Source organism: Cervus canadensis, chromosome 6 (genome assembly GCF_019320065.1).
Source record: "Cervus canadensis isolate Bull #8, Minnesota chromosome 6, ASM1932006v1, whole genome shotgun sequence".
In the NCBI taxonomy this organism is placed as follows: Eukaryota; Metazoa; Chordata; class Mammalia; order Artiodactyla; family Cervidae; genus Cervus; species Cervus canadensis.
In genome coordinates, this window is record NC_057391.1 from 37972892 (window position 1) to 37994582 (window position 21691).

The 21691-nt window shown below is 40.4% G+C and overlaps 1 protein-coding gene, 1 non-coding gene and 1 pseudogene across 5 annotated transcripts in view; 1 reads left to right on the forward strand and 2 right to left on the reverse strand.

Moving 5' to 3' along the window:
- Positions 1-697: 697 nt before the first annotated feature.
- MGA (MAX dimerization protein MGA) overlaps positions 698-21691 on the forward strand; it is a 145423-nt gene continuing 124429 nt past the window's right edge. The window contains exon 1 of one of the 4 annotated variants that reach the window (XM_043471546.1): positions 698-843. The gene's annotated coding sequence lies outside the window, so the exon portion shown is untranslated. Of the gene's footprint in view, positions 844-1034; positions 1136-21691 lie in introns of those variants that run through there. The other 3 variants (XM_043471535.1, XM_043471536.1, XM_043471547.1) reach the window with 3 other exon arrangements.
- On the reverse strand, positions 4822-4925 carry LOC122444420. The gene has a single exon (XR_006270259.1). It is a non-coding gene; the product is annotated as a U6 spliceosomal RNA (small nuclear RNA).
- Positions 17041-20828, reverse strand: LOC122444283 (annotated as a pseudogene).

Here is a 21691-nt window from a genome sequence, read left to right on the forward strand (position 1 = left end):
AAAAAACAAAGTTTTGAAATCAGCAAAGCTGAAGAATGGAGTTAGGGCAGAACAGATACGAATTGTTTTAATTGGGAGTAGAATATCAGTTTGTTGTTGTTGTATTTGTTCTGGAGGTCAGTTTCGTGAATACAGTACAAAATTAACTCATTCAAATGCAAGACCACCTTTTCTCATCTTAGTAGATGGTCTGTTTTTTTGGCTTCAATACATCATAGCTAGATTAGGTTGAAACAGAAACTGTAGTAGGGCTACATCTCTGGCTCCTTTAAAATTCCTCCTGCTCCTCTCACCTCCACTTTCCCCAACAATAGTAGTATGTTTATCAAGAAAGGTCTGGTCTTATGTCCCCAAAGACATTCTGGAGCATTATTTCTACTTGCTAGAGGGGTTTACAGTAAGTTGTACCTAAATTAGCATTCTTCCCCTCCTACTACCACGAACTTCAGATAGTTTGCTTGTAGGCAAATAATTTTTTCTTTTCAATATTCAAAAAGGCACTCAGCAGGAACTTACCAAATGCATTCTCCCTGAAGAAAAGTTAAGCGGTTTCCCTAAAACCACACAGATCAAACGAGTGGGGGAAGGGAGACTGAAAGTGCTTGTTACACCCAGTCTCGTTCCCATAATTACCCAAACTGCCTGCATCCCCGCCGTAGGACAGGGCTTTCTACGGGACAAGAAAGGAAAACCAGGGAGGTGAGAGCCAGGAAATCGGGAGAGGTGCCTTTCCCGGCATGCTCTGCAGCACACCGAGGGGCGCCAGACATATCCCGGCGTGCATCGGGGAGCGCCCAAGGGCGATGGTTCCCGGCTCCTGGAGCGGCACGCGAAGTTAAAGCGGTAGGTGTGACCTTACTTAGTTTTGAGACCCTGCTTTCTCGTTTCCACTTTAGGAATGTGATCTCATAACGGCTAAAAAGGAGGTCTTCTAACTACCCTCCCTTTCCGCGTGCGAACGACTTTCGGCACCGCTTCGAGCACGGTGCCAGGTGATTAGCGGTTAGGGGCGGGCCTGAGCTGATCACGTGATCAAACCTGGCCGCCAATGACTAGCCGGGTGTTCCAGCAGCGCGAGGATTCCGGGACCCGTGAGCGGAGCGGCGCGTGGGCCCGCTGCGGTCGGCTCTGGCAGGTACGCGCAGGCGCCCTGGTTGCCACGCGCCCCGTCTGTCCCCACGCGCCCAGCGGCGATTACTTGGCGCGAGGTGTTAAGAGTATGTCTGGTATTTTTTGAGGGGCGGGGGGCAAGGAAAGGGTAGGGGGCAATGGCGTCACGTGGACGCTACAGCCAATCGCACTCGGAGGCGCACCCACAGCTTTCCCCGGCGCCCCGGGGTGCGACGTGTTCAGTGAGGTTCGTCTCTCCCCTGCCGCTCCCAGCACTCTTTCGAAGCGCATGTGCGGCCTGTAAAGTCTGGCCGCGGGTTTTCGTGGCGTCCTGCTCCGCTGTGAGCACGGACGACAAGTTGTAGGCAAAATGGCTGCTGGAAAGAGTCTCCTAGTAGGGGGAGCGCTGGGGCCGCGTGAAGGTCACATGACGAGGTTGGCAGCGCGTGCTCCTGGCGCGGGGACGGGGGAGGGTGGAAGGGGAGACGAGCGGCCAGTCATGTGCTCTCGATTGCGCCGTTCCTAGGTTTTCCAGCGCTTTTGCTCTGGCCCGACTGGCTGCTTTTACTCCTCCCACCTCGAAGCGTGGCAAGCGTCGGGGAGAAGCTGTGTGGTGTGGTGGCCCGAGCACGATTCTGGGAATGAGGACACTTAGGGTGTAGGCCTTTGGCTGCTTTTGCAATTAGCTAGTCATGTTCCAGTCCTGGGGCTTTTCCGGGTGGCTCAGCGGTGAAGAATCCGCCTGCCAATGCAGGGGACGCGGGTTCGATCCCTTGGTCCGGAAGATCCCGTAGAGGAGGAAATGGCAACCCACTCCAGTATTCTTGTCTGAAAAATTGCAGGGACAGAGGAGCCTGGCAGGCTGCAGCCCACAGAGTCGACCTGGGCTGAGCACGCTTTTAACGTTGCCAGTCCTGGCCTCTGTTTCCTCATCGTACAGCTCTGCATAGGAGGTTATTATTGTTATTTTAGAAGGTATATGACCTCTACCTCATCCCAATGTCATGCTGATAGCAAAACCATTAAAAACAATTCATTGTGAGATAAGCCGGTTTCCCGGTAGGAGAAAACCCACAATAGTCCCCCTCCCTCCATCCTTTCAGTGATGTGGGAAACTTGGTGGAGGTAGCTTGTTACAATATTCTGGACACGTCTGTCTATAGTTAGCAGTAGCATATATACTTTGTACCTGGCCACTATCTCATTTGAAAAGTATTTTGTCTTAGACGTCTAGTCCCTCTGTGTTTTCTTGGAAAGAAGTGGGCAGTAGTAGTGTCATAACTGTGGAGGTAGGGAAACGAAAGGAGTTAGAGGGCATGTGCTAGTGCCCCAAAACGCTGACTAGAAAGAAGTGATTTTCTCCACTTGGTGGGCCAGTCTTTATAAAAATTTTGAGGCTTCCTACCACCAGCCTTTGGTGTTTCTCATAGTTCTCTGCACCTAGTGTCAGTTCTGCGTTTTACCAAGGGTCAAAGTTTTAGTGAAGTGAAGCAGGCATACGTTATGTGTTTTTCATATCATTGCCTATGCTTTATGGTACATTTGGTGTATCTTGAAGAGTCTTTTGAATTTTGTGGGTGCACAATCTGGAAAACATTTATTGAACAATCATAATATTTATCACTTTTGAACAATTACACTAATAGTTAACATCTTTCTTTCTAGCCTAGTACTTTATATGTCTTAATTCACTTAGTTCTCATAACAAACCTGTGAGTTAAGTACTACTATCTCCATTTTACCAATGAGGGAAATAGCAACAGAGTAGTAACTGGCACAAGGTCATATGGCTGATAGTTTACAATTCCAACCAGAATTCTTTTCGAAAACTTGACAAAATGAGTCTAAATTTCATTTGGAAGAATGAGCTTATAAAGTCAAAAAATTTTTGAAAGAAGAAAATTAAGTGGGGACTTGTACTAGTGAATATACAAATAAAGCTATGGTAATCAAAACAATAAGTGGTAACTGGAATAGACAGCACTGGGTCAAAAAGACTAGTGTTATACAGGTGACATTTCATGTTAGTTGAGAAAGAATTTTGAATTTATGTTGAAACAATTGGCTAACCATTTAGAAAAAAAAATGGAATCCTACCTTAAAATGTAAATAAAATCTGGGAGTTCAGTTCAGTTGCTCAGTTGTGTCTGACTCTTTGAGACCCCCTGGACTGCAGTACGTCAGGCTTCCCTGTCCATAACCAACTCCCAGAGCTTACTCAAACTCATGTCCCTTGAGTCGGTGATGCCATTCAACCATCTGCCATCCAAAATCTGGGGGAATTAAGTATAAAATATGAAGTCAAAATTCCTGCTTTAAGGAAGAGAGAAACAGATGATGAAGAAGAAGATGGTTAGTGAGACCCCAAATAACTTGCAGGAAAAGAACTGTTCAGTATTGGTTGGACTGCTGACATGAATTTTTAGCTGTTTTTCTTAAAGGTAACTGTGATACAAACCCCAGGACGCCCACCTACCCAGTCACCCAAAGAGCCAAAGAATAGTTCCCGTGACATTCCACCTTCCTCCATTTAGTCCCTCTTGGAAATCCACCACCAACCTTGGGCACTTCACCCCAACAAATTTTTAAGAGTTGTTAGGTTTTTGTGTAAGACTTGCTGTAGTGTGGATAACTGTGATTGCTGAGTTAGTCTGTGGCTGCAGGAGGTTGTCACAACCTTTTTTACTTTCTGTGCAACAAAGAAGCTTTGTAAATAAAGTCTTAACATTTAAAGAAAAATTACTGCTTTAGAAAAACGGGTAAGCAGTTTTCTAATCTTCACATAGGATGAGCTGTTCTAAGCATGATTTTGCAAAGGCAATTCTGATTGATAGAATTCTGATTGATAGAATTATTATGTAAAACAGCCTCTAGTTGGCAACAATACCATCAAGTTAAAAGACAACTTTACTCATTTAGTATTCATTTGACATATTTATTGAGTGTGTTTGATGTGCCAGGCAGTTTTCCAGGTGTAGGGGAACCAGTGATGACTAAAGTCAGGCAAAATGTGGGGAAAAAAATCTTTGCAGCAGATTGGACTCAGAAGGTTACTTTAGTATTTAACGGATTGTCAAAAGACCTGAATAGATAGATTGCATGCGTAGAGAAATAAAAATAACCAATAAAGATAAAAATACAGTATTTTCTACTTATAAACAACACAAAACAACTTCCCGTGCAGCAGATTGGCATATATGTGATATAATGGTAGTATCTAGTATTGGCATAGGAGTGGGGAAATTGGCACACTCATACACTGTTGTTCATGGATATTTACTTTTGAACATCCTTTCTGGAGAATATTTTGGCCATACTTAATGAAAGCATGGGCATCCCAGGTGACTCAGTGGTAAAGAATCTACCTGCAGTGCAGGAGACACAGGAGACTTGGGTTCGATCCCTGGGTTGGGAAGATCCCTTGGAGGAGGAAATGGTAACCCACTCCAGCATTCTTGCTATGGACAGAGGAGCCAGGTGGGCTACACTCCATGGGGTCGCCATTCGCCAAGAGTTGGTCATGACTGAGCGACTAAGCACACATTGAAGCATTAATAACCTATCACTAAGCTGCTCCTCTTCTTTATTAAGGCCCTAACTGGTAAGTTTGCAAAGATATTTGTTTAAGAGTTGTCTTTTTAAAAAAAAATTAATTTTATTTTTAATTGAAGGATAAGTGCTTACAATATTGTGTTGGTTTCTGCCATGCATAAAAATACAGAAGACTTCACGAATTTGCATGTCATCCTTATGTGGGGGCCATGCTAATCTCTGCATCTTTCCCGTTTTAGTATATGTGCTGCTGAAGTGAGCACAATAGTTGTCTTAAATAGTAGCAAAGAAAAACCCAAGAAAAATGTAAATTTTAAATAATGAGTGATTTGGCTACATAAATAAGATGCCCTCTTAGAGGGTAATGTCTCGTAACTAGTAGGCATGATAGAGATTTCTAGTAATGACTTGGAAAGCACATCGAAGCACATTACATATATTGTTAAGTGTGAAAAGCCAGTTTTAAAGTTATTTGTAGTGTGATCACATTTTTGTAGGAATATACCTCTGTGTTCATTTACGTAGAAATCTAAGATGGTTTATATCAAACATAAACTAATGGTGATTTTATTTGAATGATAGGATTTTTGGATGAATTTAATTAAAAAAAAACTTGTTATTTTTTGGAACAGTTTTAGATTTATAGAAAAATTTCAAAGACAGTATAGAGAGTCTCTAAATACTGAATGCCCAGTTTTCCCTATTATTAATGTCTTATGTTTGTGTGGTGTATGTATTATAATTAATGAACCAAGATAACACAATTATGAACTGCATAGTTTAATCAGTTTTTTTTTTTAGTTTTTATCTACTGTCTTTTTTCCTATTCCAGAATTTCATCTAGGATATCATAAATACCTTCAAAAATTTATTAATGGTTTGTTGGCTTCCCTGGTAGCTCAGAGGTAAAGAATCGACCTGCAGTGCAGGAGATGCAGGCGAGTTGGGATCGATTTCTGGGTTGGGAAGATCCCCGGGAGTAGAAAATGGCAATCCACTCCAGTATTCTTGCTGGGAAAATCACATGGACAGAGGAGCCTAGCAGGCTATAGTCCATAGGGTCACAAAGAGTCAGGCACGACTAAGTGAGTGAACACACACACACACACATATGCTCATACAATGCTTTTTTGATGGGTGAAATTACAGGGAAGAAGGTGTGAGGGGGGAAAAGGGAAAGGAAGGGATGTAGGGAAAAAGTGAAAACAAACATAAGGCATGTGTGACCCAGATGGCCATAGCTTTGTTCCAAACAAAGCTGGCTCCTTGTTCTTCCTAGTCATCTGCAGAGAGTTCATAGGAAATACTTGCCTCTCAGAACCTTCCATTACACAACCACAATACCTTTTAATCATGTCGTCTTAGGATCCTCTTGACTATGCTAGTTTCGTGACTTTTCTTGTTTTCATGACCTTGACAGTTTTGAAGAGCACTGGTCAGATGTTCCTCAATTGGGATTTGATGTTTTTTCCGTGATTAGAGTCAACATGACTTGTCACAATGTTGACCTTGATCACCTGCCTGTGAATTTGGTTTTTAAATATTTTTTTTATAGGTAAAGAAACCTGAATGATAAGGAATGAGCCATGCTAGCATGTGGAACTTTTCAAGCAGTGGGAGGGACTACTAGTGCAAAGATTCTGGGGCAAGAATCAGTTTGAGGTTTTCAAGGAAGTGCAAGAAGGCTGGTGTGCTAGAGTTTGGAGATTGCTGCAATATTGGTGGCAATGGTGGGGAAGAGTTTGGTAGTAGGAAATGATATTGAGAAGTTGGTGGGTCTCAGATGGTATAGAGCCTTATAGACCAGAAGGGCTTTGGATTTTATTCTAAGTGTGGTGGGATTCATTGGACAAGTTTTATGAAGAAAAATGATACTATCTAATTTATGTTTTTACAAGATTGCTCTGACTGCTATAGAGGCAAGAGGGGCAGCAGGAGACCATTCAGGAAGTCATTGGAATGGTATGATGAAGTATGGTGGCTTTGGGTCAGGGAGGCAGTGATGGAGGCAGTGTGAGGGGAGGTCAGATTCACAGTCTATTTGGAAGGTGGAATCGATAGAATTTGCTGATAGATTAGTTGTGAGATGCGAGAGAGATGGATCAGAGATGAATCCAAGGTTAGCTAGAGCAACTAGTGTCACATACAGAGATGGAAAACTGGAAGGAGTTATTAGTCTGGGGTTTAAACCGAACAGTTTATTTGGATATGTTGAATTTGAGATGCTCACTGGATATCCTTCCCGGTGGTTCAGACTGTAAAGAATATGCCTGCAATGCAGGAGACCTGGGTTTGATCCCCTGGGAGAAAGGAATGGTTACCCACTCCACTATTCTTCCCTGGAGAATCCTGTGGACAGCGGAGCCTGGTGGGCTGCAGTCCATGGGGTCGCAAAGAGTCGTGAGTGATTAACACACAAGCGGTATATCCAGGAATAGGTATTTGATTGTTCAGTGTGGAGCCCAAAGTCAAAGTCATGGCTGTGAATATACATTTAGGATGTCATCAATACGTAGATGGTGTTTAAAAATCTGGGTCTGGTGAGGTCAGCCAGGGAAGTAGAGAAGAGGGCCAGTGACTGAGCCCTGAAGCTAAGCTGAAAGCACAGACAGAGAAATAAGTCACCCTTAGATTGTTTTGTATTTACTGTGTCTGTATGGTACAATATTACATAAAGCTTTTGAGATGGTTGTAATGTAACTTAGGCTCTTCCTGATATATAAACTGATTCTTCGGGTTTTTGTCTCTGTCCTACTTAAAGATTACTATTTTCTCTCCTTTACCTGGGGGCATAAACTCCAAATTTCATAGTTGAGCATGCCAGACCTATCACTGTTGAACTCTGCCCTACCTTTCTATCCTCTTTCCTCTTTATCATTCCTGTCATGCCCAACATGTTCTGCTGTGTATAACCCTCTGTTTGCCTGGTATACTCTTTCTACTTCTCTTCCTGCTCTTTGCCTCAAACTCTTGCTCAGTCTTCTGTGTGTAGCTTACATTTGCTGTGTAATTTCCCTAAATTTCCACAGATAAAAGTTTGCTCCTCAGTGCACAGTACTTCCTCAGCTCTGTTGTTGGTACTTTAATTTATAGCAGAATATAAAGTCTGTTAATATTGACTGGCTTTTTTTCCCCCCCCCCTTGGTGGGTAAATAGTGTTTATTTTTTTTTGAAAAAAATTTTTAAAAATTTTAATTGGAGACTAATTACGTTACAATATTGTGGTTTTTGCCATACATTCACATGAATCAGCCATGGGTGTACATGTGTTCCCCATTCTGACCCTTGACTGGCTTTTTTAATTCATTTGTTTCCCCAGTGTGTGGCATGTAGTAGATGCTCAAGCTAATGCTTGGAAAAAGTTTAGAAGTTTTGTTTTGGCAAAAGAGAGTAAATAACTAAAACTTTATCTTACAATACATGAACATATGGATCATTAGCTGAGATTTTTAGGGTTTTTTTTAATGCTGAGTTTTGGTTTTAATGATATTTATTGTGATGGAATTTAGCCAGTACAAAGTTTAATACTGTCAGTTAGGAGCCTTAGTTCAGAGACATTTTTAGAGTGGTTTAATCTCTAGAGTTGAATAATGCTTATTCTTTGAAGGCAAGGTATTATAATAGATTTCTTCTTTCATTTGCCCACTTTCACACCCACCTTCTCAGTAGTCAGGAATTCTGTTTTAACATTACATGTGTACTTTGAGCTCTTTGCTAAAGGAGAAACCCAATGTAATAAATCCAGTAGAATCAGCAGTACCCACCCCAGGAATGTCTTTAAACTATTGCATAGAGACAGACTTAATGGTGTGAATTGTAGGTGTGCAGATTTCAGCCTGTGAGCTCAAGTAGGGTTAATTATTCTGTCATTCAATTGTAGGTATGTATTAAGCACCACCATATATGGGCACTGTATGGGGTGCTGTGGGGGATGCACAAAAGAAAAGTTCTGGTTCCTTGCACACAAATCCCTGACAATTCAGTCAAGGAATTGAAACATAACATTAAAAAGGAGTTTAATCTTAACAAGCAGTGTATCAGTAAGTGCAAAGTACTGTGTATAAATCAAAGACTTTGCATTTCTTAAGCCCATAATTATATTTGCTGAGATATATGGTCTTATCTTGCATCTGTTTCAACATTTTGACCTGACTTGCAAACTCTGCATTTTCTCCTGTCCTTTAACAAAATTTTTAGTTTCGAAAAGATGTTATTGATTTGACTTTTTGATGTGATGAAAGCCCTATATGGGAAGACTGCTCTGCCAATGCATTGCTTTCCAACATTTTATTCTTTCATGCCTATAAAGCGAATAGGTAATTTGAAAAGGTAGAATGTTATTTAACCTTTGTAAGTGTGACAGAGGCATCTTTTTGTAGTTTTGCTATATGGATAGGTTTCCTTAGACATCTTTTCTCCTTCTGCCTAAGGCTGAAGGGGTGGGAGCAGTTGAGGGGGAGGGGAGAAGTGTATAGAACCTAGAGAAAAAAATGTGTGTGTATGAATATGAGTTTAAAAGTAGTTATTTTTGGATTTGAATTATAAAAGCAGTTTTCTTCTCATTTGAGAAGATATGAAAAACATAGATAAACACAAAAAAGGAAATAAAAATTTCAAATATGCTACCTACCACTGTTAAAGAATCTGCCTACCAATGCAGGAGGCGCAGTTTGATCTCTGGTCCGGGAAGATCCCCTGGAGAAGGAAATGGCAACCCACTCCAGTGTCCTTGCCTGGAAAAACTCCATGGACAGAGGAGCCTGGTGGGCTACAGTCCATGGAGTTGCAAAGAGTGAGACAACCTACCACTGTTAACCTTACTGGTATGCTTCTTGTCTTTTTTTTTTTTTAAAGGCAAGTTTTGTTTTTTAATAAAATATTTCAGCTACCTTTAGACATGAATAAATAATTGCCTTTACATAAGGTGAATCTAGGCAAATTACTCTTCAGTGCAGTTCTTCAGTAGCTTCTCATGGTAAATAGAATCAAGTTGAGACGAGTTCAAATTCTTTAGCCTAGCAGTATTTTACCTTATAGCTTTGGGCTTCCCTGGTGGCTCAGTTGGTAAAGAATCCGACTGAGCCACCGCAATGTGGGAGACCTGGGTTAGATCCCTAGGTTGGGAGGATCCCCTGGAGAAGGGCATGGCAACCCACTGCAGTATTCTTGCCTGAAGAATCTTCATGGACAGAGAAGCCTGGCAGACTGCAGTCCATGGGGTTGTAAAGAGTCCAACATGACTGAGTGACTAAGCACGTGCACCTTGTAGCTTATCTCATTTACTGTCTGTCTCTCTCAGACACATCTTTGTTAAATCCATACTACAGGTACTACTTTCAGGCCTCTAGACCAGGGGTTGGCAGACTTTTTCTGTAAAAGGCCAGATAATATTTTAAGTTTTTTGGGCCTTTTTTGTCTATGATTACTCACTTGTGCTGTGGTAGCATGAAGGCAGCTATTGACAACATGTAAGTGAATGATCATGGCTCTGTTCCAGGGTACCTTTAATTATGAACATTAAAATTTGATTAATTTTTTTCAGCCATTAAAGAATGTAAAAACCATTCTTAGTCCGTGGGCTATACAAAAAAAGATAGCAGAACATGGCCTATGGGGTTGTAGTTTTCTGATTGCTGTTATAGACTACCATGCTTAATACACCTCTACCTGTATTCAGTGTTCCTTCCCCCAATTTTTTTTCCTAGGACGACTGTCTTGTTCAGAACTCATCTTAGAAGTCAGAGTCTCAGGGAAGTTAGAGTTCTGCTGTTCAGACCTCTATCATTGTATTTATTTGACTATATTAAAAAAACTGTAATAAAATATAATATAAAGTACACTGTTTTAACCAGTGGTAAGTATCCAGTTCTTTGGCACTAAGTATGTTCACATTGTTGTGCAGTCATCATCACTGTCCATCTCCAGGGTTTCATTTCTCCAGGCTAAAACTCTGTACCTATAAAATACTATTTAATTTACCATTTTCCTCTCACCCTAGTCCCCAGCACACCATTCTGCTTTCTGTCTCCATGAATTTGACTACTACAAATACCCCACATACGTGAAATCATACAAAATATTCAGTTCAGTTCAGTCGCTCAGTCGTGTCCGACCCTTTGTGACCCCATGAATCGCAGCACGCCAGGCCTCCCTGTCCATCACCAACTATTAGGTTGGTACAAAGTAATTGAGGTTTTGGACTGTGAAGTTTAAATCATTATAACTAGGTTCAAACACATCTTTATTAATCAAAATAGGAACCATTACAATCAACGCATTTTTGCCAATGAGAAATAAGTTCATTTATTCCTGTAGCGTAAAAATCCATGCTTCGGGATTTGATGATCTCTTGGAAAACATTTTCTGCCTCCTGCTGGATGTGGAAGCATTTTCCCTGCAAAAGGTTGTCTGGATGCTTGAAGAAGTGTAGTTGATTGGCGACAGGGCAGGTGAATATGGCAGATGAGGCAAAACTTGGTAGCCCAATTCGTTCAACTTTTGAAGCATTGGTCATGCGATATGTAGTCGCACATTGTCATGGAGAAGAATTAGGCCCATTCTGTTGACCAGTGCTGGCTGCAGGTATTGCAGTTTTCGGTGCATTTCATCGATTTGCTGAGCATACTACTCAAAGATTTAATGGTTTTGCTGGAATTAAGAAAGCCATAGTGGATCAGACCAGCCACAGACCACCAAACAGTGACCATGACCTTGTTTTGGTGCAAGTTTGGCTTTGGAAAGTGCTTTGGAGCTCCTTCTCAGTCTAAAACTAAGCTGGTCGTCACACAATGTATAAAATCCACTTTTCAATCATCGCATGTCACAATCTGATCAAGAAATGATTTGTTGTTGTTAGGTGGAGTGAAAGGTGACATGTCAAAACAACAAATTTTTTGATTTGTGGTCAGCTCATGAGGCACCCGCTTATTGAGCTTTTTCACCTTTCCAATTTGTTTCAAATGCCAAATGACTGTAGAATGGTCAGTGTTCAGTTCTTCAGCAACTTCTTGTGTAGTTGTAAGAGGATCAGCTTGGATGATTGCTCTCAGTTGGTCATTGTCAGCTTCCCATTGCCTGGCCACTATGCTTCTCATCTTCAAGGCTCTCATCACTTGCAAAACTTCATGAACCACCACTGCATCATACGTTTGTTAAGCAGTTCCTGGGCCAAATGCATTGTTGATGTTGTGAATTGTCTCCACTGCTTTATGACTGATTTTGAACTCAAGTAAAAAAATTGCTCGAATTTTCTTTTTGTCTAACATCATTTTTATAGTCTAATATTTATAAATACTAAGTAATGTCATTAGCAAAAAAAAAAGTGAGAAATGTGCATTAAAATGATGTATAACATAACCACATTTAAGAATTTATCCCAGTATCAAATGGGAAAGTTCAATGCAAAAAACCACAGTTACTTTTGTACCAACCTAATATTTGTCTTTTTGAAACTGGCTAATTTCACTTAGGGCTTCCCTGGTGGCTCAGTGGTTAAGTATCACCTACCAATGCAGGACATGCAGTTTTGATCCCTGGGTTGGGAAGATCCCCTGGAGAAGGAAATAGCAACCTATTCCGGTATTCTTGCCTGGGAAATCCCATGGACAGAGGAGCCTGGTGGGCTACAGTCCATGGGGTCACAAAAGAGTTGGACATGACTTAGGGACTAAACAGCAACAATTTCACTTAGCCTGATGCGTCATCGTTTATCTATGTTGTACCATGTGTTAGGATTGGCTGAATAATATTCTATTATATGTTGTCATTTAGCCACTAAGTCATGTCTGTTATATGTATATATCATTTTTTTTGTGTATCCACCCATCTGTTGATGGATATTTGGGTTGTTTCTACCTTTTGGCTGTTGTGAATCATGTTGCTATGAACGTGGGTGTATAAACATCTCTTTGAGTCTGTGCTATCAATTCTTTTGAGTATATATCTAGAAGTATTGATAGAATTGCTGGATCACATGGTAATTCTGTGTTTAATTTTTTGAGGAACTGCAGTAGCTTTGTCATTAAGGGTTGAGTTTTTTTAAAGTAAACCTTTTGGCGAATGATCTTAGATTATAGAAAAGTTGTAAAGATTATAACAGAGATTTTCTATACTCCTCACCCAGTTTCTCCTAATGTTAACATCTTACTTTATGAGGGTACCTTTGTCAAAACTGAGAAACCAACATTGATATATTACTATTAGGTAAATTCCAGGCTTAATTTGGACTTTATTAGTTTTCCCACTAATGTGCTTGTTCTGTTCCTAGATACACTTGAGGATATTACATTGTATTTATTCTGTATGTTATTTTATTTATTTTTAGTCTATTTTGTTGTTGTTGTTTGTTTCTCCAGTACTTAGTACAGAACATGTATGTACTAAGTATGTAATAAGAGCACAGTGTTTCTTGAATGAATTACCTCCTTTTAGTTTTTCTCTCCTTTTTGGGGGCATGTTCATTAACTGTCCTTCAGGTATTTATCCTTGTATCTTTACGTTCCTCTCTATTTGTGGATAACTTTGATAAAAATAAAATTACATTTAAAGATATATAAAAATTCTTTACATTAGTAAAGAATGACAACAAAAAACTGCAATCAAACTCAGATTCTCCTTTACAAAAGCCACAAAAGTTGATCACTTTTTGCTAAATATATCTAATAACAAGGGATCTTACCACTTTGTGAGGAAACTTGTTTCATTGTTGAGTAGTTTTAGAGGTCAAAAGGTTATTCCTTATGCTGATTTGAAAACCTTTTGTAGAAACTTCCATTCCAGAACCCTCTAGAATATTCTATATTCTATATTCTTGCTTTCATGACAACCTTTAAGTGATTTCTTTAAATTATCTTCATAATCCATCCCTACATCTTTTTTTTTTCCATCCCTACATCTTAAATCTTCTAGGCAATGATTATGAAAATCATCTTTGATTTTGAGACTGATTATCACCAAATCCTTCCAAATCATGGTTCACTGGCTCCTGACTGTTCTGTGGATGTTGCTTTGTTGGTTCTGCTGCAGTTGGCTGTGCTGCCCAAAGCTCTACTGCCTGGTGACCTTAGTTGGCCACTGATGTTCTTGTGTGATCTTCTCAAGAGCTGACCTCGGTGGTGCCTTTGGGATTACCAGTGTTGACTTTATAACTGCCCTTATTGGCCCATTCTCTTCTCCTGATACCACTGAAGTTCCCACTAAGTTTCCTAAAGGTTAGCCTCATGCTTTTAATTTCTTACAGCAGACTGAGAAGGAATTTGAGAGAAGTTTCTCTGTGCTTGGTAGTGTACTCTCACAGAGTGCCAGAGGGTTGCTTCCTTGCCAGTAGTCAGTTGGAGCTGTTTGCTAGAGCTCATGTACCTCTACTCTACTATCTCTTACCACATGAAGAATTCTCTTTTTTAGCTGAGGTTTTGCCTGGAGTGATTGGATATGGCTTGCTTCCTTATTATTTAAGCATGTTAGTTCTAATGTTCTGGGATCCTACCACAAGCTTTAAAGTCCTCCTACAGAGAATTCCCTGGTGGTTCAGTGGTTAGGACTCAGCACTTTCATACTAGCTCGGCACAGCTTAAAAAAAAAAAGCCCTCCTGCAAACTTAACAGCTTATTGCCTACCTTGCCCAGATTTCTCTGGAGAGGGAATTCACTCTCAACCTAGTCCTTTGTTGCATTTACAGCAAAGGCTGGACATAACATGTGTTGGAAGAATGGAGGAATATTAAGTAAATTGTGGTGTTAAAAGTGCAAAACACATATTAAAGTCTTTGCAGCAACTTGCAAAGTATGTTTTCAAAAATAATGTTAAATGAAGAGTAGAACCAAAAGTGCAAAGATCCTGCTTTAAAGGAGGATCTTTAAAAAAAGATGCCTAAAAAATCCCCAAACCCTATAAAAATATATACACATGAACATAGAAATTCAGAGTAATACAAAGTCATGGTCAGTAGTAAGATTGTAGGTATCAGAAATTATATTATTTATTGATTTTTCTGTGTTTTCCATTAGCATGCAAGCTCCAAGAAGTCAAGAGTCTAGACTGGTCTGTCCTAGAGCAGTGCCTAGCCTGTAGTAGCTTTCAATAAATCATGTTGATTGTTTAATGAATTAAAATTTGAAATTTCTTTTTGATTGTTTTATTGTTTAGTGCTATAGTAATGCTTGTGTGTTTGTGAGTCATCTGTCACGTCCAACTCTCTCTCCATGGAATTCTCCAGGCAAGAATACTGGAGTGGGTTGCCATTCCTTTCTCCAGGGGCTCTTCCCAACCAAGGGATTGAACCTAGGTTTCCCACATTATGGGCAGATTCTTTACCATCTGAGCCACTAGGAAAGCCCTATAGTAATGCTTATTAAAGTTAAAACAAAAGCAGAGATTAAAAAGAATTCTCAATGATTTCAACCTTTTAAAAATATAGTGTCTGAATATTCTTCCCACCCTTGTTGGCCTTCTTTGGTCCTCTTAAAAAGTGGTGCCCCAAACAGGATATACTAGTACAGATTTTGACAAGCCAGCCCAGCGAATAGAGGAATATTTTCTTCTCAGGTTCTGGTAGAAAGTATACACAGAAGAACTGTACAAAAAGGATCTTATTAACCCAGATAACCGTAATGCTGGGATCACTCACCTAGACCCAGACATCATGGAGTGCAAAGGCAAGTGGGCCTTGGGAAGCATCACTACAAACAAAGCTAGTGGAGGTGATGGAATTCCAGCTGAACTTTTTGAAATCCTAAAACATGATGCTGTGAAAGTGCTGCACTCAATATGCCAGCAAATTTGGAAGGCTCAGCAGTGGCCACAGGACTGGAAAAGGTCCTTTTTCATTCCAATCCCAAAGAAAGAAAATGTCAAAGAATGTTCAAACTTCCGCAATTGCACTCATCTCACACACTAGCAAAGTGATGCTCAAGATTCTCCAAGGTAGGCTTCAACAGTATGTGAACTGAGAACTTCCAGATGTTCAAGCTGGATTTAGAAAAGGCAGAGGAACCAGAGATCCAATTGCCAACATCCAGTTGATCATAGAAAAAGCAAGAGAATTCCAGAAAAACATCTGCTTTATTGACTACGCCAAAACCTTTGACAGTGTGGATCACAACAAACTGGAAAATTCTGCAAGAGATGAGAATACCAGACCACCTTACCTGCCTCCTGAGAAATCTGTATGTAGGTCAAGAAGCAACAGTTAGAACCAGACATGGAACAATGGACTGGTTCCAAATTGGAAAAGGAATCTGTTAAGGCTGTATATTGTCACCTTGCTTATTTAACTTATATGCAGAGTACATCATGTGAAATGCCAGGCTGGATGAAGCACAAGCTGGAATCAAGATTGCAGGGAGAAATATCAGTAACTTCAGATATGTAGGTGACAACTCCCTTATGGCAGAAAGTGAAGAGGAACTAAAGAGCCTCTTGATGAAAGTGAAAGAGAAGATTGAAAAGCTGGCTTAAATCTTAACATTCAGAAAACTAAGATCATGGCATCTGGTCCCATCACTTCATGGGAAATAGATGGGGAAACAATGGAAACAGTGACAGATTTTATTTTCTTGGGCTTCAAAATCTCTGCAGATGGTGACTGCAGCCATGAAATTAAAAGACGCTTGCTCCTTGGAAGAAAAGCTATGACCAACCTAGACAGCAAAAGCAGAGACATTACTTTGCTGACAAAGGTCCATCTAGTCAAAGCTGTGGTTTTTCCAGTGGTCATGAATGGATGTGAGAGTTGGACCATAAAGAAAGCTGAGCACCAAAGAATTGATGCTTTTGAACTGTGGTGTTGGAGAAGACTCTTGAGAGTCCCTGGGAGTGCAAGGAGATCCAACCAGTCCATCCTAAAAGAAATCAGTCCTGAATATTCATTGGAAGGACTGATGCTGAAGCTGAAGCTCCAATACTTTGGCCACCTGATGCGAAGAACCAACACATTGGAAAAGACCCTGATGGGAAAGATTGAGGGCAGAAGGAGAAAGGGATGACAGAGGATGCGATGGTTGGATAGTATCACTGACTCAATGGACATGAGTTTGAGCAAGCTCTGGGAGTTGGTGATGGATAGGGAAGCATAGCATGCTGCAGTCCATGGGGTTGCAAAGAGTTGGACCCGACTGAATGACTGAACTGAATGGTGGGATTATGGTTTATTAAGTGAAAGTTAAAATCTCCCAGTTGTGTCCGACTCTTTGTGACCCCATGGACTATACAGTCCATGGACTTCTCCAGGCCAGGATACTGGAGTGGGTAGCCTTTTCCTTCTCCAGGGGATCTTCCCAACCCAGGGATTGAACCCAGGTCTCCCACATTGCAGGTGGATTCTTTACCTGCTGAGCCACCAGGGAAGCATGGTTTATTAAGTTGTGTGTTTTAACATAGGTGCTAGGGCTTGCCCGTGGTGTTGTTAATGTATAAAACCCAGATGTTCTGCCTATTTTTCTTGAGCAGTGACTCCAGGAAGTTGATAACTAAGTGGATGTTGTACACAAGCTCATAATCTGTCATCTTCATGTGGCCAACAGCCACTGCCATACACAGCACCTTCTTCATCTGGAGCTTGATCATGGACTTCACTTCATTAACTTTGGCCACCATGTTCTCATTGTGAGTCAGCAAGGAATGAAATTTGCCAGCCTTATTCAGGCCTGGGCCCAGAATTTGTGGGGTCTGCTGAAGACTGAATCATAAAGGCATCGTGCTTCTTGGCCAGCTTCTTGACCACTTTCTTATTCTTGTTGAGTTTCTTTAGCACCGTAATGTCCACATGGGGGGATATCTGCAGCTTTGGCCTATTCACAGTGCTGTCTGTCTCCTAGAACACATATAGAGACCATGAGGCAGGGAGTGGGCTTGAGCCTGACTGTGCCAGAGAAGCATTTGTCCTTCTGAGGGTCATAGTTCTTCAGGCTGACCTGAAACTTCACCACTCCAAAAACTTCTGGTATTTGCACTGGTTCCTGTGCAAAACTTCCCACACTAACTCCTAGAGGGTGTCTGGGGAGACTTTGCCACTTGGGGATCTTTGTGTTCAAATAGCTAGAAGAGAGCCACACCTCCATTTTTAGAGTTTTGTTTTTTTTTTTTTAAGATGTGTCCCACTGTTGACTTACACTGAATTTACTTTGTTGGTATTTAAAACTTTAGTTTTGCTAACACATTGTAACAATTTCCTGGTCTTTCCCAATGAGTATTTACCTGCTGATAGAACTGACCAGCTTGCCTCTCATATATTTTTATTTTCCTGTCTACCTACACTGAAAGTGCTAAGTAGCAAATCATTCAAAAATTGGGCAGCCAGAGAATAAAAGAAGTAAAACCTCTGCAAAGTCTACACATTTTCTAATTATCCTCCAAATAATTTAGTGATGATTATCCATTTACTAGGTGTGTTCTTCAGAATTCCTGAAGTGGCAGGAGGTTAAGTATTAAGTACTTAGATAAAAATCAGAAATTGACCTCTTGGCTTTGTCTTCAAATAGTATTAAAAACATGTTTTTTCCAGGAAGGTGTGCCATTGCAGTCTTATCATTATTTTCCAGGTGCTTTTCATCTGCCAAGAGCCCTTCATTTTTCATGATCTTCTTGGCTCTTATATTCGTGGACCAGGAGTTGGCAATTTTTTTCTGTAAATGTTCAGATAGTAAATATTTTAGACTTTGTGGGCCTGAGGGTCTCTGCCTTAACAACTCATTTATGTTGTTGTATCATAAAACCAGCCATAGACAATTCATAAGTGAATGCATGTGGTGGTATTCCAGTAAAACTATTTACAAAAGTAGACATCAGGCCTAGTAGTGTGATGACCCCTATCATACACCCACCACCTTCACCATCATTAAGAAGATAGAATAGTAGAACTCTATGGTGGAACTCATTTTTTTTTGAAAGGCCTTGAATCCTTGAAGGCCTTGAAGGGCTTCTAACTTGCAATATTCGTTTTTTGAAAAATCCTTTGCTTTTCTAATTTATTGATCCTCTATTTAAAAACTAATCATTTCCTGCCCGCCCTGCCCCCGTGCTACCAGTCTTCTCCTCATTCACACTACTTTCTGTGTGCCTCTTAAAAGTTACTTAACTTTTTCCACATCAGTACAGTGGAGATGATAATATCTACTTGAGGCTTGCTGTGAGAATTGATTAGATAAGAATATAAAGTGCTGAAGACAATGCTTGGCATATAGTAGGCAGTAAGTATTTGTTGCTATTATTGTCAACATTATCATCATTTTACAAACTGAAATGCCCTTGTCAGTGTTTTTGACAACCCCGTTACTACCTCCTGGTACAACCCTTATGGCAGAAAGAGAAGAGGAACTAAAGAGCCTCTTGATGAAAGTGAAAGAGGAGAGTGAAAAAGTTCCTTAAAAATCAACATTCAGAAAACTAAGATCATGGCATCTGGTCCCATCACATCATGGCAAATAAATGGGCAAACAATGGAAACAGTGACAGACTTTAATTTTCTTGGGCTCCAGAATCACTGTGGATGGTGACTGCTGCAGCCATGAAATTAAAAAATGCTTGCTCCTTGGAAGAAAAGCTGTGACAAACCTAGATGTTACTTTGCTGACAAAGGTCCGTCTAGTCAAAGCTATGGTTTTTTCCAGTGGTCATGTATGGATGTGAGAGTTGGACTGTAAAGAAAGCCGAGCATCAAAGAATTGATGCTTTTGAACTGTGGTGTTGGAGAAGACTCTTGAGTCCCTTGGGCTGCAAGGATATCCAACCAGTCTATCCTAAAAGAAGTCAGTCCTGAATATTCATTGGAAGGACTGATGCTGAAGCTCCAATACTTTGGCCACTTGATTCGAAGAACTGACTCATTGGAGAAGACCCTGATGCTGGGAAAGATGGGAGACAGGAGGAGAAGGGGATGACAGAAGATGAGAAGGTTGGATAGCATCACTGACTTGATGGACATGAGTTTGAGCAAGCTCTGGGATTTGGTGATGGACAGGGAAGCCTGGTGTGCTGCAGACCATGGGGTCACAAAGAGTTGGAAACAACTGAGCAACTGAACTGAACTACTATCTCCTGGAACTGTGGGGTACCTATGGTGTGGAGTCTTGATTTCATAGAGAAAGCATAGGATAGCTTGAGGGTGATACCCAGGGCTTTAGGATTAAGGAGTGGGAATAGAATAGTCTGTATCCCTGAGCCTAATATAGAGGTTGAAGCCCATAAGAATTTCATCCCAAATTGCATTCACTAAGTTTGGATGGAGAGATCAGAGTCCATATGTACCGTTCTTCACCCAGGTGACTCCTTATCAGGATTATGCATGTTAGTGTCAATCAGATTGTTTTCCAAGCTGTTAACTGTATTTATATATTCAAAATGAAAGCTTTTCAGCACTGCAGGTTACTTTTCAGTTCTTTTTAAAGTGTTATAACTGCCTTTTTAAATTTTAAATAGTTCTAGTTCTTGCAACCAGCATTTTATATTGCCAGTAAGAATTTAAGATAATTAGATCAATAGAGCTAACCAGTATTGATGATGTTTTGAAATAGTAATAGATTTGATAACAGATTTTTCCAGATTGAAATGTTCATGCAGAAGCATACTTTATTTTTTCAGATTCTCCTTAATTTCATTTTTAGAGAATACTCTGCCTTCTCAGTGGCATGCTAGTAAAGATGTGGCTAGGAACAGACGTTCTTGTGTCATCTTTATGGGAAATAGGGAATCATTGTAAAAGTCATCAATTCTTATTTGTTTAAGCATTTTTATTTTTGATGAGCCTAAAAATTGCATGAGATATACTTGCTTTTCCCCAGAAGTTCAGCCTTAATTTAGCTGTTTATTTTACTAGTGTATGGTCCAACATGATAGGAATTCATTCTTACTCTGTGAAAAATAGCTTCCCCCTAAGGGTTACTTATATGCCAGACGTTGTGTTAGGTACCATTATCTAATTTAATCTCCTAAGTGGTCTCTTCCTCTTGACTTTGTTCTCTTACAGTATATTCTTAATATAGCAGCCAGAGGGCTGGTGTTAACTCAGAGATGCTGTTAAAGTCAGGTCATGTCATGTTTAGAACTCTACAGTGGCTTCCTTTTTTTTTTTGGCAGAATAAAATCTTTACAGTGGCCTATAAGGTTCTAGATGATCTGATCCTTCTTAGTTCTCTGACTTCATCTTTTACCACTTACCCCACTCTCTGCTCCATTTCCTTAGCTTCCTTGCTTTTCCTTTATCAGGGCTTCCCTGGTTGCTCAGATGGTAAAGAATCTGCCTCCAATGCAGGAAACTTGGGTTTGATCCCTGGGTCGGGAAGATCCCCTGGAGAAAGCAATGGCAACCCGCTCCAGTATTTTTGCCTGGAGAATTCCATAGACAGAGGAACCTGGTAGGCTACAGTACATAGGATCGCAAAGAGTTGGGCACAACTGAGCAGCTAACACTTTCACACTTTGTTAAGTCCAAGGTTTTCAGCTTAAATATCTGCCATTCATTGAAATAGAAAAATCTGGAGGGACTTTGGTTTTTGAAGCAAGATGGACTCTGAGGTGGGGACAAAACATCCAGATGGTATTGTCCAGTAGGCAATGGGAGATGCATAACTGCATCCTATGAAAATGGTTAGGACTGAAGCTGTAATCCTTTTTTTTTTCAAACTTACTGGGTAACATACATATAGAAAAATGCACATATCATAAATGCAGAACTGTTGAATTTTTACAAAATGAATGTACCCTTATGTAGCACCCAAATCAAGAAAGAATTATTACCATCATTCTTGAAGGCCCCTGGTGATGAACTATAATGTTTTAATTGGCACTTGTTTTATGTCTTCTTTGATTGTAAACACTTTTGAGACAAGGACCATACCTGTTTCACATATCAAGGTAGTCTAGTAAGGTGATTTTTGTTGATTATTGCTCAGAGGAGTCTTAACTTTCATTAGTAATCCTAGGGTGAGGAAAGTGTTTCCTCTAGAACTGTACTCATAGGACTTTCTGTTGATTCCAGCCAGTCTTTGTTGTTTTCCATGTCTCTGAACTCCTACAGTATTAAATGTCTACACTTGAT